At 43.5% G+C, this 13,609-nt stretch overlaps 1 long non-coding RNA gene across 2 annotated transcripts in view; it reads left to right on the top strand.

The window, feature by feature from the left end:
* The window catches only part of LOC115645179, a 29,264-nt gene extending 17,226 nt beyond the window's left edge, over positions 1 to 12,038 (top strand). For both annotated transcript variants that reach the window (XR_003998674.1, XR_003998675.1), the window contains 2 exons: positions 3,300 to 3,370; positions 10,304 to 12,038. This is a non-coding gene — a long non-coding RNA (uncharacterized LOC115645179). The remainder of the gene's footprint in view (positions 1 to 3,299; positions 3,371 to 10,303) is intronic.
* The last annotated feature ends 1,571 nt before the right edge of the window (positions 12,039 to 13,609 follow it).

Below are 13,609 nucleotides of genomic sequence, written 5' to 3'. Positions count from 1 at the left end.
ATCCGGTGTCAGAAACAGTGTAAAGAGATTTAGTATTCTTTTTTAAATGCACTGTGTTTCCCTGTGCACAGTCTGAGTCATGAATAGAAAGTGGGGGATCCCCTTGTGGATGGTAGTTAAATTTTGTACTACCTCAGTTAAGATGTTAAAGCAGACATTGCCATTAGCATAATGATAGCTGCATTTCCAGGCTGTTCCCTAATGTTCAGTGGTGCAGCTTCTCTGATGTTGATCTGCTCTTTTTTTTTGTCTCTCTCTTCTCCCCTCCTCCTCTTCCCCCCAGCTTTGAGAATTCCAGGCCACCCATACTGTCTGCTAGTTTCTAAAAAGTGGAGCTTCCTTCAAGCACTTCTCCAGATGGGGTGGCTTGAAACTACTAGAAATGATGTACATGGAAGGTTAGACCAATTTAGACACATTCTGCAGCTTAGACATGGTCACATGAAAGTCAGTTTGAGCTGGTCACAGGAAATTGACTACATGTGCAGGGAATAGTCTATAGCCTTCGCAAATTTTGCTAGTAGCAGTATAAAGAGGAAACAAAGGTTATTGCTAGAGCATGCAAGGCAAGATTTTACAGAGAACTTTCCTTCCACTAAGTGCAGAAGAGTTGTAGAGACTGAATTAACAAATATAAACTATTAGAATTTTGAGTATCAGATTGGGACTCAGGGCTGTGCTCTCAGTTGTTGGTACAGCCTCTGCAATTTGCCCTGGAACATTTGAACTCAACAACTTTATCCATCGTATCTGTAGCAATATCAGGGCTGCAAGTACAGTTGATTGAAGTTTGTTTATTATTATTTTAGGGCCTAATCCAAAACCATCTGAAATGAATGGGCATCCGCTTCAGTGCACATTGGTTCAAGCACTTACACTGCTATAGTTGGGATGCTGTAATAAAGGCTTACGGCTTGTCTACACTGTGTGGCAATGTACACTAGCGGGATGCACTTTCTAAAGCACGTTAAATGGTCCACATAGGCCCTGCTGGCACTAGGGAATCTTTAGTGCACACCAGCAGAGTCTACATGGACCGTTTAATGTCAACACTTTAGTGCACTTTGAAAAGCTCTTGGAAACCTCACTAAATTAAAGCTCACTAGGGAGCTTTAGTGCACACCAGCAGGGTCTCAGAGGACCAATTAATGTGCAATATGTTGGAGTGCTTTAGATATCCACCTTCTTTCCCCTTCGGGCACATTACCCCACTGTGTAGATAAGCCCTTAGAATGTAAAACTCATCTTCTAGCCACTTAAAACATTATTTAAAAGGCACAATTTGGACTGAAAAATCTTCAAACTTCAGCCTCAAAGGGAACTTCTAAAGGTTTGTTTGAATGCTATTCTGAATCACCTGTCTGTCTGAGGTACTTATGTGCTACCCCATTACCACAGTATCTCAGTGCCTGACAATCCTTTTAATGCATGTGTCCTCACAAAACCCTGTGAGGTAGGGAAGTTGTAGTGGTGTTGCCATTTTAGATGGCAAACTCGGACACAGAGAAACTAAATGACTTGCTCAAGCTCACTGAGGAAATTTGTGCCAGTACCAGGTCTCCAAAGTCCCGGGCTAGCACCAGGACCATCTTTAACTGGGAACAAAGATGTTTGAATGCTATAAGATAATCACTGTTTCCTTTTAGTCACCATTTTGTTCTGCAACCTACACAGAAATAAAATAGCACAAAAAGTACAACTGTGACAGGGTCAGGCCAGATGGCTGCAGGAGAGTGCTCATGTTGGGTTCTGGGAACTGCTAAAGGACCCTCCCTCTGCTTTTGGCAAGGGGTACAAGGTTGGGGGAAAGCAGCGTTTTGCCCCTGGGAAAAAGGAAGCTGGGCATTCACCTCCCCATTCCCCTGTTACTCATCCCAAATTTCCTGTACAGGCAGAGGAACCCAAGAGGTGCTATCACTGTATGTCCACTGAGCACCTGAGGAATAAGTGTCCCTTGCTGAGTGGAAGCAGGCAGCCAAGTAACACAGGAAGCTGCTGCTTCTCAGAGTCTGGCTGCTGCCTCTTTCCACACAGGACTTGTAAAGCTTGCTTCTACACGACCAAGCAGTGAGCATATGCATGCTGTTAAATTGAATGGGAAAGTGCTTCTTGGACTAATCGATATGGGGGCTGACATTTCTGTGGTCAGGAGGGACCTAATCCAGGAGAAGGATTTGTTGCCAGGTAAAATGGCAGAATTAGAGCTGATAGGGGTTACAAAGTCCTTGCACCTTTTAGCTAAAGTACACATGCAAACTAATCATTTGCAGGCTGAGCTGACTGTTGCTACAGTGGCACACAATTTTGCACCGTTTCTACTGGGAAATGTATCAGAGGGGTAGCCGTGTTAGTCTGGATCTGTAAAATGAGCAAAGAGTCCTGAGGCACCTTATAGACTAACAGATGTATTGGAGCATGAGCTTTCGTGGGTGAATACTCACTTCGTCGGATGCATGTACATCACCCACGAAAGCTCATGCTCCAATACGTCTGTTAGTCTATAAGGTGCCACAGGACTCTTTGCTGCATCTACTGGGAAATGATTTCTTTAATGTGGCTGAATCTGTCCCAGAGTTGGTTAACAGTGAGAAGGAATCTTGTGCTAAAAGCCCCTGGGGGAATGGGGGAGGGTGAAGTCACTTGGACTGCTGGGAGAATAGGAGCATGTCTCTTAGATTCCTCTGTAGCAGTAAAAAATGCAGCTTTGGGGGCAGGGATGGTTGTAGCCAGTTCCTGTAGCCCCGGGGCTCAAGGACAAAGCTCAAGAGGGAGGGGCTGGACAAAGCCAGCTCCTGTCCCATATCATCTCCCCGGGGGAGGGGAATATACTACCTTGTAGCAAGAGGGCCACCCGGGGCGGTTCCAGGCCCCAGCACGCCAAGCGCGTACTTGGGGCGGCATGCCGTGGGGGGCGCTCTGCCGGTTGCCTGGAGGGCGGCAGGCAGGCCGCCTTCGGTGGCGTGCCTGCGGAGGGTCCGCTGGTCCCACGGCTTTGGTGGAGCCGCGGGACCAGCAGACCATCCACAGGCACGCCTGCAGGAGATCCACCAAAGCTGCGGGACCAGCGGACCCTCCGCAGGCACGCCTGTGGGAAGTCCACTGGAGCCGCGGGACCGGCAACCGGCAGAGCGCCCCCCGCGGCATGCTGCCATGCTTGGGGCAGTGAAATGTCTAGAGCCACTCCTGGAGCCACCCCTGCTGCTGACTTAGTGACCAGAGAGACTGAAATGTTCTCCAACTGGTTTTTGAATGTTATAATTCTTGATGTCTGATTTGTGTCCATTTATTCTTTTACACAGAGACTGGCAGGAGGCAACAGATTGAAATATTAACAGTTCTGAGGTGGTGTGACTGAAACTATGCGCGTGAGGTAAGTTTGCATAGGGCGTACCTGACTAAAGATAGAGCTGGCTAGTGTTGTCAGCACTGAGGGCCCGAATCAAAGCCCACTGAAGTCAATAGGAATTTTTTGCTTGACTTCAATGGATTTAGGCTATAATCCAAAATTTATTTTTTTAAAATTTACTTTTAAAAGCTTCCTAAACCAAGCTGCTTATTCCTGAAATCAGATTTGTTCTTTTTAAAAATGAGTTGGAATTTGAAAGCTCTTATATAACATTTTTATATCTGTATACCTTACAGTCCTTTATAAAGGTAGGTAAGTTTTATTATCCCCATGTTACTCATGTGATGTGGAGAAAGTGGATAAGGAAAAGTTATTTACTTATTCTCATAATACAAGAACTAGGGGTCACCAAATGAAATTAATAGGCGGCAGGTTTAAAACAAATAAAAGGAAGTTCTTCTTCACACAGCACACAGTCAACTTGTGGAACTCCTTACCTGAAGAGGTGCTGAAGGCTAGGACTATAACAGCGTTTAAAAAAGAACTGAATAAATTCATGGTGGTGAAGTCCATAAATGGCTATTAGCCAGGATGGGTAAGGAATGGTGTCCCTAGCCTCTGTTTGTCAGAGGATGGAGATGGATGGCAGGAGAGAGATCACTTGATCATTGCCTGTTAGTTTCACTCCCTCTGGGGCACCTGGCATTGGCCACTGTCGGTAGACAGATACTGGGCTAGATGGACTTTTGGTCTGACCCAGTGTGGCCATTCTTATGGTGAAAATGGAGGTTCAGAATGTTTAACTGACTTGCCCAAGGTGTCTCAGTGAGTCAGTGGCAGAACTCATGATGAAATTCAGATGTCTTTCCTCTCCTAGATCTTACCCACTGGACCATGCTGACTTTTTAGATGAAAAGAACAAAAATATTGACATTTATTCCTGGAAAAAACAGACCTCCCTCAGGATGACAATAACTTAGAGAAGACTTTATACTATATGATTTGCAACATACAACAGAATGCAACAGTTATAGCATTAAATAACAGCAAAGAGAGAGAGAAATATATTTTTCTGATGAGATTTGAAAAGAAGTGGAGAGTCAGTGAGGCAGAGAGCTACAGCAAAGGCTATTATAAGGGGCTGGAGAAGATTCTTGCCAGGGTGGTCAATTTGTAACAACAGTTGCAACTCACAAAACACACATACTTAAAAAAAAAATCCATTCGTAAAATATGTCAGAAAATTGTTTGAGACACAGACAGCCTCCTTTCCTCAGCCATGCAAATAGTTCCAGGGCAGTCAGTGACATTACTTGGGTGACTAAAAAGAACAGGTTGTGGCTCACGGTCAGCTTTTATTTCTCCAGCTGTTTAGTAGTTGGAATATATTTTAAATAAATTATTTTCTGATTCCTAGTTCTAAACAAATTCTTAACCAAACTCTATTTTGTTTTCCAATTAAAAATACTAACCTAAGCCAAACAACAACCCCCCCACAACAGCCAACAACAACCACTAATGAAAAGAATAGCTGCTAAAAAGGAAACCTGTAGTGGTTGGTTCACATACTGGGGGCCTGATTCTCCATTGCCCGGCACCTCGTTTACTCCAGTGCAAAGTGGGTGTAAAATGCAACCAAATCAGAGTGGTAGCATTCTACTGCCACTTTGTCCTTGTGTAATTGACTACACATGGTGCAGGACAGAGGAGAATTAAGCCCATGACCTCTCTTCTATGTGATCATATTGTTTTCACCAATGGAGGGCAGTATAATTGCAGATGTTTGTAGGTTAGTAGCTCCACAGCCTCTGGTAATAAAAGTATTATCCATAGCAATACCGCTTAAAAAAAAGGCCTGTAGAAACATCTTACCCATTTCATCAAACACACACTTCATAACTAGAAAGCTATATGGAACAGAATAGTAAGTTGAGGCCAAATCTGGAGAATCATAGGGAGTGCTTGCTAAAATAATGAAGGATGGACTAGTGGACAGGGCTGGCTCAAGAAACCTGGTTTTCATTACCATCTTAGCCACAGACTTCCTGTGGACAAGTGCCTCAATTCCCCATGTCTAAAATGAAGATAACACTGAGAGGTTGTGAGGATGAATATATTAATATTTGTGGTGCTTGGATACTGTGTTCATGATGGCCATATTAGTACCTCTCTAACTAGTTAGGTACTTCGGCCTAGAAAAGCACCAAGAGGACTGAAGTTCTACAGTAGACCAGAAGTGGCTGTGGAGCTCAAGAAAACTAGCTCTTTTCCTTCTCTGCTGGAAATTTGATCTCAACCAGTCTCTCTCAAGAACCAGTAGCCTTTGAAGGTGCCTATGCAGAGAGAGAGAAAGAGGGACTCAGTGTGAATCCCCTTCCAAGATCAGGTGCTTGTGGGTAGTGAGATTATGAAGTTTGATTGAGGAGTTCAGGATATGACCCCCAAAGGCAAATATTTCTTTATTACTAATAATGATTAATGTTTTATTCACCTCCAGTGTCAGGACCTATTCAAAGACCTGATCCATGGTCCATTGAAGTCAACAGAGAGGTTCCCATTGATTTTAGTGGGTGCTGGATCAGGATCCCTAAATAAATAACCACTGCACATTCTTAGTTACTCAGTATATTGTTTATACTCTACAGTTTATATTGTTTTTACAAGAAAACTCAGCAATTGGTATATATAATATAATTTAGGCATATGTCTCTAGAGGACTATGGGAAAAATCACTAATGGGCTCATTTCCTGGCATCACTGACTGCTTTCCACCTTAAAGAAAATAAACTAATAGAGTTTTCGGTACATTTGGAGCCACTTTTGACCTCTCTGATCCCAGAGGGGGAAAAAAACTATGGAAAATAATGCCATGGGGAGGAAAGGATGTTTCTTTGCTTTACCAGTGCAACTGGGGGAAAGTTTAGTGTGATGGAATAAGCAGTTTCATTGTATCTAGAAGGCAGATTTCCTTGCTAGGTAATATGGGAAATTATAGTTAATTGAAACGAGTGGGGAGACCATCCCATTCTAAAATCATTATTGGGCATTTCCTTGCATTTAAATGGGAATGTGCTTCAGGTGTTTACTTTCCCTAGCCTTCTCTGTAGGACCTGATCCAAAATATTTCACCTTAGAATAGTTCAACCACATGAAGATGTTTTAGCTATAAAAAGAGTTGGCAGTTTAAAAGGTCAAGTTAACAAAATACAACCAGTGCTTCTCCTCAAGTCAGAGCTCCATGTTTGGGTTTATGTGCCTGAGAAGGAGGGACAAGTTATCCCAAATTGTCTCTTGTTAAATTTGAACATAGATATTTTTATACATCTTTCCATGGATGAAGAGTTTGGGTTTTTTAATTTTGTAGGGGTTTTTAACATGAAATATTTTGGATCTGAAACTTTGCTTTAGAAAAAGGAAAATAATTAATCTATCAGTGGTCCCCAATGTGGTGCCCGTGGGCACCATGGCACCTGCAGGGGCATATATGTGCAGCCGCCTAGTGCCCAGCAGGGGAGAGAAGCCATGGCCTGGCACCTGATGGGGACAGAACTCAGGCTGCAAGCATGGTGTTTTCTGTTCCCAGCAGGCACGGGACCCGCCTAGTGCCCAGGAGGGGAGACAAGTCGCGGTCCCGCGCCTGCTGGGGACAGAGAACTCCGGGGCTGCAGGCTGTGGGCGCCGGTGTTCCCAGTCCCTGGCAGGTGCGGGGCCGGGGCATAAGCCAGAGAGAAGCCACAGCCCCGCACCTGCCGGGGACAGAGAACTCTGGGGCTGCAGGCTACAGTAGCTGGTGTTCTCTGTCCTCGCAGCATCTCTCCAGCTTCTCTCTTCTCTCTGGATTCATGTTATATTAAATATGATGTTTTTCAGATTTTTTAATGTACAAATACAAAATAAGCCTTGAAAAATTGTTGGCGCCCGCCACACTCTTCTGAAAACATGAGTGTGTTACTGGCCACAAAAAGGTTGGGGACCACTGATCTATATGGTTACTTTAATCGGGGAAATGTTAGTAAGCATGTAAGTAAAAGTGTAATCCTAGCAGGATTTGAACTTGCTACCTTTGAAATGTGAAACAGACTTACACAGAGAAGCTCAAATTCAGAGGTGAGTTTAAGAAAGTTTAGAAAGAGTCTCAGATGGTGACTTACACTTCCAGACACCCCAGTGTGTTATGTCAATTTAGACGCTCACTAGACTCCATTAGCCTCGCAGATGCTGAGTAACTTAGATCTCCTTATACTTACTTAGTCACCATTACAACTATTTACCCCCACTCTAATGAAATCTAAGGCTATGTCTACACTACAGCCTATGTCAGCAAAACTTATGAATAAACCACCCCCCTGAGTGCCATAAGTGACACCAACTTAAGATCTCGTGTGCACAGCACTGTGTCAGCGGGAGGACTTCTCCTGCCAACATAGCTTCTGCTGCTCACAGAGGTGTTCTTTTAATGTCAATGGGGGTAGGGGGTCTTGCCTGTCAGCATAGAGCATCTTCACCAGATGCACTACACTGGTGCAGCTGTATCTGTATAGGTGCAGCGCTGTATGTGTAGACATGGCCTAAGTGTAAGTTGATGTAATTTACACACCGAAGAATGGGAAGAAGGTGCATGTTCCAGAAGCCCCCATGCTACTTTAACTTAAACCTTCCTACCCCACCCTCCAGCTTCCTGAAGTGCAAATTTCTCCAACGTGGATTTCCTTAGATATCTGCGGGGGGTGGGTCTAAGAAGCTCTACGGGAGTCAGATTGAGCATAAAGGAGTCTAAATAAAGCTAAGAAAGCCTGTTTAGCAGAAAGGTTACTCACTTAGACAGGGCCTCTGAGTGATTGTTTTAACACTGACTTTAATGGTGGCAGCACCAGACTCTGAGATGCCAGGATAAACCATCTTTACTTAGAACTTTACTTAAAACCTAATCACGGTTTGAGAGAAGTCACAGGCAAAACTCCCATGAAGTCAATCGGGACCATGATTTGGCCATTACCCATCACTTTTGACGACCTTTAGTGTACTGGATCCCCACTGCAGTGTGTTGTACATGTGTCATTGAAAGGCTCTGGCCAGGGGAGGGGAGGCAGGGGCCATAGCTCAAGCTGTTCCCTACTGCCAGAGCCTTTCCCTGTGGGGAGGAAGAGCTCTGGTGGGAACGGGGGGAGCCAGTGAGCCTTTTTCCCACTGCTTCCTGCTGCCAGAGTCTTTCCAGGCAGCGGAGAAGATGCAGGGAGTTGATAGCCTTTCCCTGCTGCCCCTCTGCCCAAGCCTTTCCCTGTGGAGGAGAAGGGCTCCAGCAGCAGAGAGCTACTTCAGCCATACCCCCACTACCGGAGTCTTTTCCTGTGGAGGTAGCGGGCCACTACCCAGCTTGGGCCAGTAGAGAATGGGTGGGTTATGCACTCTGGGTATGTACCCATACCCTTCAGGCATGTCTTCACGGCTTGATCCAGACCTCACTGTCTCCACTGCTATTTATAACCATGGTAGGGGAGTTATACATTTATGTACACTACACACTGCTGAAAGAATTCTGCAGTTTAGACACACCTTAACAACTCCCCTATATTTCCATTAAAATATTTGAAGTCAAGGGAAATAAGTAAAAGTTGATGTTAAAAATTTCATGCAAAAGGCCTGGACAGTGTAGTGTCTAGTTCCTTGCCAAATATCCAAATAGTTAGAGAAAATCAAACTTAATGTCCTGTTTTTATTGTTTCTTCAACAAAAATGTGAGCATACGCTGCTTTTTACAGTACTGCTGTGTATCGAATTTTTCCATAGACGGTATGGTGTATGTAGGGTTGTAAAGGTGCGTCTGTTTTCTTTGTACTGTAAAGCACCCTGAAAGGTAAATTGGGCACTCTTTCCTGTCCGGAAGGGCACTCCCTGTGATCTAATTCAAAATGCCTGGCTACACACACAGCTGTATCAGTTGAATGACTGAATGGTAAACTGGTGCAACTTCACTGCATAAACAAACCCAGACTGAGCCCTGGTCTACTCTGGGCAGGGGGTCGACCTAAAATATGCCGACTTCATGTAGCTAGTCACTTAAATGAAGTTGGCATATCTTAGGTAGACTTACCTGGCCATGAAGACGGCAGTGAGTCAACCGCTGCAGCTCCCCCTTTGACTCCACTTCCACCTCTTACAAGCTAGAGTTCCGGAGTCAATGGGGAGTGCCTTCGGGGATTGATTTATCCATGTCTAGATCCCTGATAGATTGATCCCTACCTGCCGATCCGGTTAGTAGCAAAGACCTGCCCTCAGCACACTGTGTTCTATGTCCTGAAGACTTTATTTTTGTTTTTTGTTGTATCCTTTAATCGAAAATAAGTCATCCACACTTAAATATATATTCTCTTAAGAAAAACGTAACAGTTGAGAAACTTACAAAAATATTTTTGTACATTTTCTTAGGATTCAGTCTGGGCAAAACCACACTGTTGTATTATTAGGGCAATACAGACTCCAGCAAGTTTGCTTCTGTGCAGATAATAATGACATGACAGCACACTTTTCCTACCAGCTCAAATCATTCTTGACTCTCAATTAGCCTATCCAGACAGGGAGGAGACTTTCTTGCTATACTCTGCAGTATGGGTTTATTTAAGAGGGAAATCTCCTGGCAGGGTCACGTGGTATTAGTACATTTTAGTGGTGTGTTTTTCCAGAGGAGACAAGCTTGATTTATTTCTGCAACATAGCTACTGTACTACTTATCTCTTTCTCCCCACCGAAACTGCATTCTTAAAGGTGGACATTTAAGATTTTACAGTATCGTAGAGAGAGAGAATGTATATTTAATGGCAAGATGTATTCTGCTGATGCCAACATAATTTTCATATGATAAACTAAATCAGTTAGCATATTTGACTGTTATTTCTGGGAAAGAATTTGCTTCAGTCATGTAATGTCTTTCCTTTTTTCTCTCTTATAATAACATCTTAGAAAGCAGGAAGAGTGTATTACACTAAAACAGCCTTAGAGTGAAGTTCTGCTCTGAAGATATATTACAGCAATATTCCAGGAAAGTGAGCTGCCAATAACCAAGGAGGAGGACTTGCTGATAGGCTGTATTACTCAAAGCATGACACAAGTGAAGAAAGGGGCAGCTTCAGTACAGTTCTAAAATGAAGCTCAGCAAATGAACAGAGGAGTGGAAAGCTGCTTTGATTGCCCTCTGCCAGGTACCAGGAGGAAAAGCTGGTGCTAATGTCAAATCTGTTTTTGTTTGTTTGTTTGTTTTTTGTCTAGACAAAATATTTGCCACAAATGGTCAGATTCGCATCTGGCATAATGCAAGCTATGAAAACTTGAATGATTAAAATGAATTCCATTGTGTTCACTAACATGGAGATACACAATGCTGTAGTAAAACCTTCCTTCAACAAAACCACAATTGCATTGTCTGTCAGGTCTGGTAATCCTGTTTACAGCCAGACCTGAAGAAGAGCTCTGTGTAAACTCGATAGCTTGTCTCTATCAGACAGCCCAATAAAGATATTATCTTACCTACCTTGTCTCTCTACTGTCCCAGGACCAACGTGGCTTCAACAACCCTGGCTATAACAAGATGTGTACAGGGGGTCCCTGGTATACATCAGGGTTGTGTTTTTGAAAAGGAAAATGGATACCGAAATGACGGATACTGGGGAATGTTTCTGCATAAGAAATAATGGTCCACCCGCCTCTTCCCGCCCAGTTCCGCCCCCTTCTCCAAACATGCCCCACCCCAGCTTTTCAATGGCATGCAGGAGGTGCTGGGAGGGAAGAGAAGGAGTTGATCGGCAACCCATGTGGCTGCTGGCAAACAGGAGGTGCTGGGGGGGGCACTGCCAATGGTTGCTAAGACACAAAAGGTGAAGCAAGTAAATTGCAAATGAGGAATATGTGGGTTGAGACTGATGTGAATTGGAACACATTCCACTATTGATAAGCAATGGATACACAAAACGATGGATAAGGGGAAGACGTATATGGGGGATCCCATTATATATTCCAACACATCAGATTAATTGTTACAATGCAATTCTTTTTAATGTTTTCAGGTATCTCAAAATTTTATAATGTTAATGTTTGTGTGAGAGGAACAGGACAAAGGACTGGATGCCTTGGTATAAATCACCATAACCCCATTGAATCCTTTGTAACTATTCTGATTTACCCCAGACAAACATCTGGTCCAAAGGTTGCTTGATTAAATGTGCACATCAGTTATAAACAATGAGGTGAAAGATATTGTCTCTGACTTTTTTAAAGCATATAGGAAAATGAAATATTTCTCCCTAGGCACAATCCAGGAATAAGGTCTGGACAGATAAATACATAGATCGGGATTTCATTGTTTTTGATGCATTTAAATTTGATGATTAACAAAACTTTAATGTGACTGTGTACAAAACCTTGCACCAACTGAGGAAAGAGAGGGGGTGAGAAAGGATATGAACTAGATGAACTACTGGTGGAAGTAAATGGCTTTTATTCTGAATTGGTTGTCCAATTGCATCTGGCCAGAAAGAAGGAACAGTGAAAGCTGATTCAATAGTAGAAGCTTTGTTTAGTTGACATGATTCTTGGTACTGTAGTTGACCTCATTGTAGGTTGTCACTATGATACATCATTCCTGTCTAAAAATCTGGTGGTATGGTTTGGGTACCTTAAGTTTGGAGGCAAATGCTGTATGCTGAAGCCTGTCGTGGATCCCCTTAACTCTTACAACTTTTGTGGAAGTAATGGAGAATTTTCAGAAGAGTAGGCGCTAACAAATTATTCCTGGTATAGGTCACCCTCCATGTATCTACACTAGCAGTAAATACACCCTGCGCACCTATGAGCAAAGACAGAGTAGTAGGCACTGAATTGTGAATCAGGTTGTCTTTGAGTCACAATGTCTGCTGAGGCTATTCATGTTGTGATGCAATTCACATACCACCCTCTGCTCAAGGCTGTGCCTAAAGTCACTATCTAGCTCTTTGGGCTTGTCTACATGGCGCAGCAAAGCACATTAGAGGGATATAAGCTGAAGAGCACTGTAACATGTTGCACTCCAACTGTCCTGTGTAGACCCTGCTGGTCCTCTTTGTACCTTTTAGAGCGTGCCAACAGGGTCTACAGGGAGCAATCTGAGCACAAAATGTTAGAGTGCTCTATGAATCATTCCCCTCTAATGCACTTTGCCATGCCAAGTAGACAAAGCCCTTAGTCACTACCTTCTCTTTTGTTTAGAATAACAATAGAGTTCTGCTAGCTGCTTGACTAAGAAGGTTTTTTTCCTAGTATGGAAAATACAGGATTCCAGATTTAGCTAGGGCTTTGCCACAGAGGCACCAGAGATTTCTCATTCTGAAGGGAGAATATTTCTATCTGAGTATGTGATCCTTAACCCAGCTAAAGCATGAGAATGCTGATGGGTGTCGGACACTGACGTGCATTTCTGATTTTGCTGAGGCTGAGTACTTTGTGTTGGCTGGGCTTGTTGAAGCTGTGACTATTTCTATGCGACTGTGTGTTCTGAGAAACGGAGTCTTAGGACAGATCTTGGTCCATTGCTGAAGCACTGCAAAGGCACCTTAAAGCTACCCTAAACGGGCAGCAGCAGATTCCTCCAGAGTATCCTGGGGTCCTTGACTTCAGGGACAGGAGAGGTTGTTTCAAGGTGACGGGGGGGTGGGGCACTCCTCAGCTAATCTAAGGTGCACTTGTTCAACCTCCAGCCAGCCCCAGGCCTGGGACTCCACCACCACCTCTGCTGTACCAAGCTCTGACCTGACAAAGGTGAGGATTTAGCTTTTTGTATATATTAATTAGAGATAGGTCTGAATCAAAACACTTGAACTTTCAGGGAGTTTGGAATCCAAATGTACATCTGAATCCAAATTCCTATGGCCGTCTCTAAAATAGGCTGAAACAAAACACGATCTAAACAACCCCAAATGCTGTGGGATCAAAATCCAGACTCTGCAGCTTGGTCCCATCTCTAGTTGTGTTAATGGCTTAAATCCTATTGTTTTTATGCAGCCAATGGGAGTTTAGCCTGCTTGAGATTTGAGTAAGACTTGCAGGATTTGGCCTTTTGCTCTCTCTTGCTTTGTCTTGTGGCGACTCTTTTTTCCCTCTTGTTCAGCTCTGTAACATGTTTAGTAAATTTTAAACCTTGTAAATAACAAGTAAAAAAGAAAATTCCTCATCTGACAGTCTCATTGTATCTGTCATCTCCTGTTATACTCTGTGACATGACAGAACCCAACATGAATA

Source organism: Gopherus evgoodei, chromosome 2 (assembly GCF_007399415.2).
Source record: "Gopherus evgoodei ecotype Sinaloan lineage chromosome 2, rGopEvg1_v1.p, whole genome shotgun sequence".
Classification (NCBI taxonomy): domain Eukaryota; kingdom Metazoa; phylum Chordata; order Testudines; family Testudinidae; genus Gopherus; species Gopherus evgoodei.
Note: the sequence above shows the minus strand (reverse complement) of the source record. Positions and strands in the feature narration are given on the sequence as shown.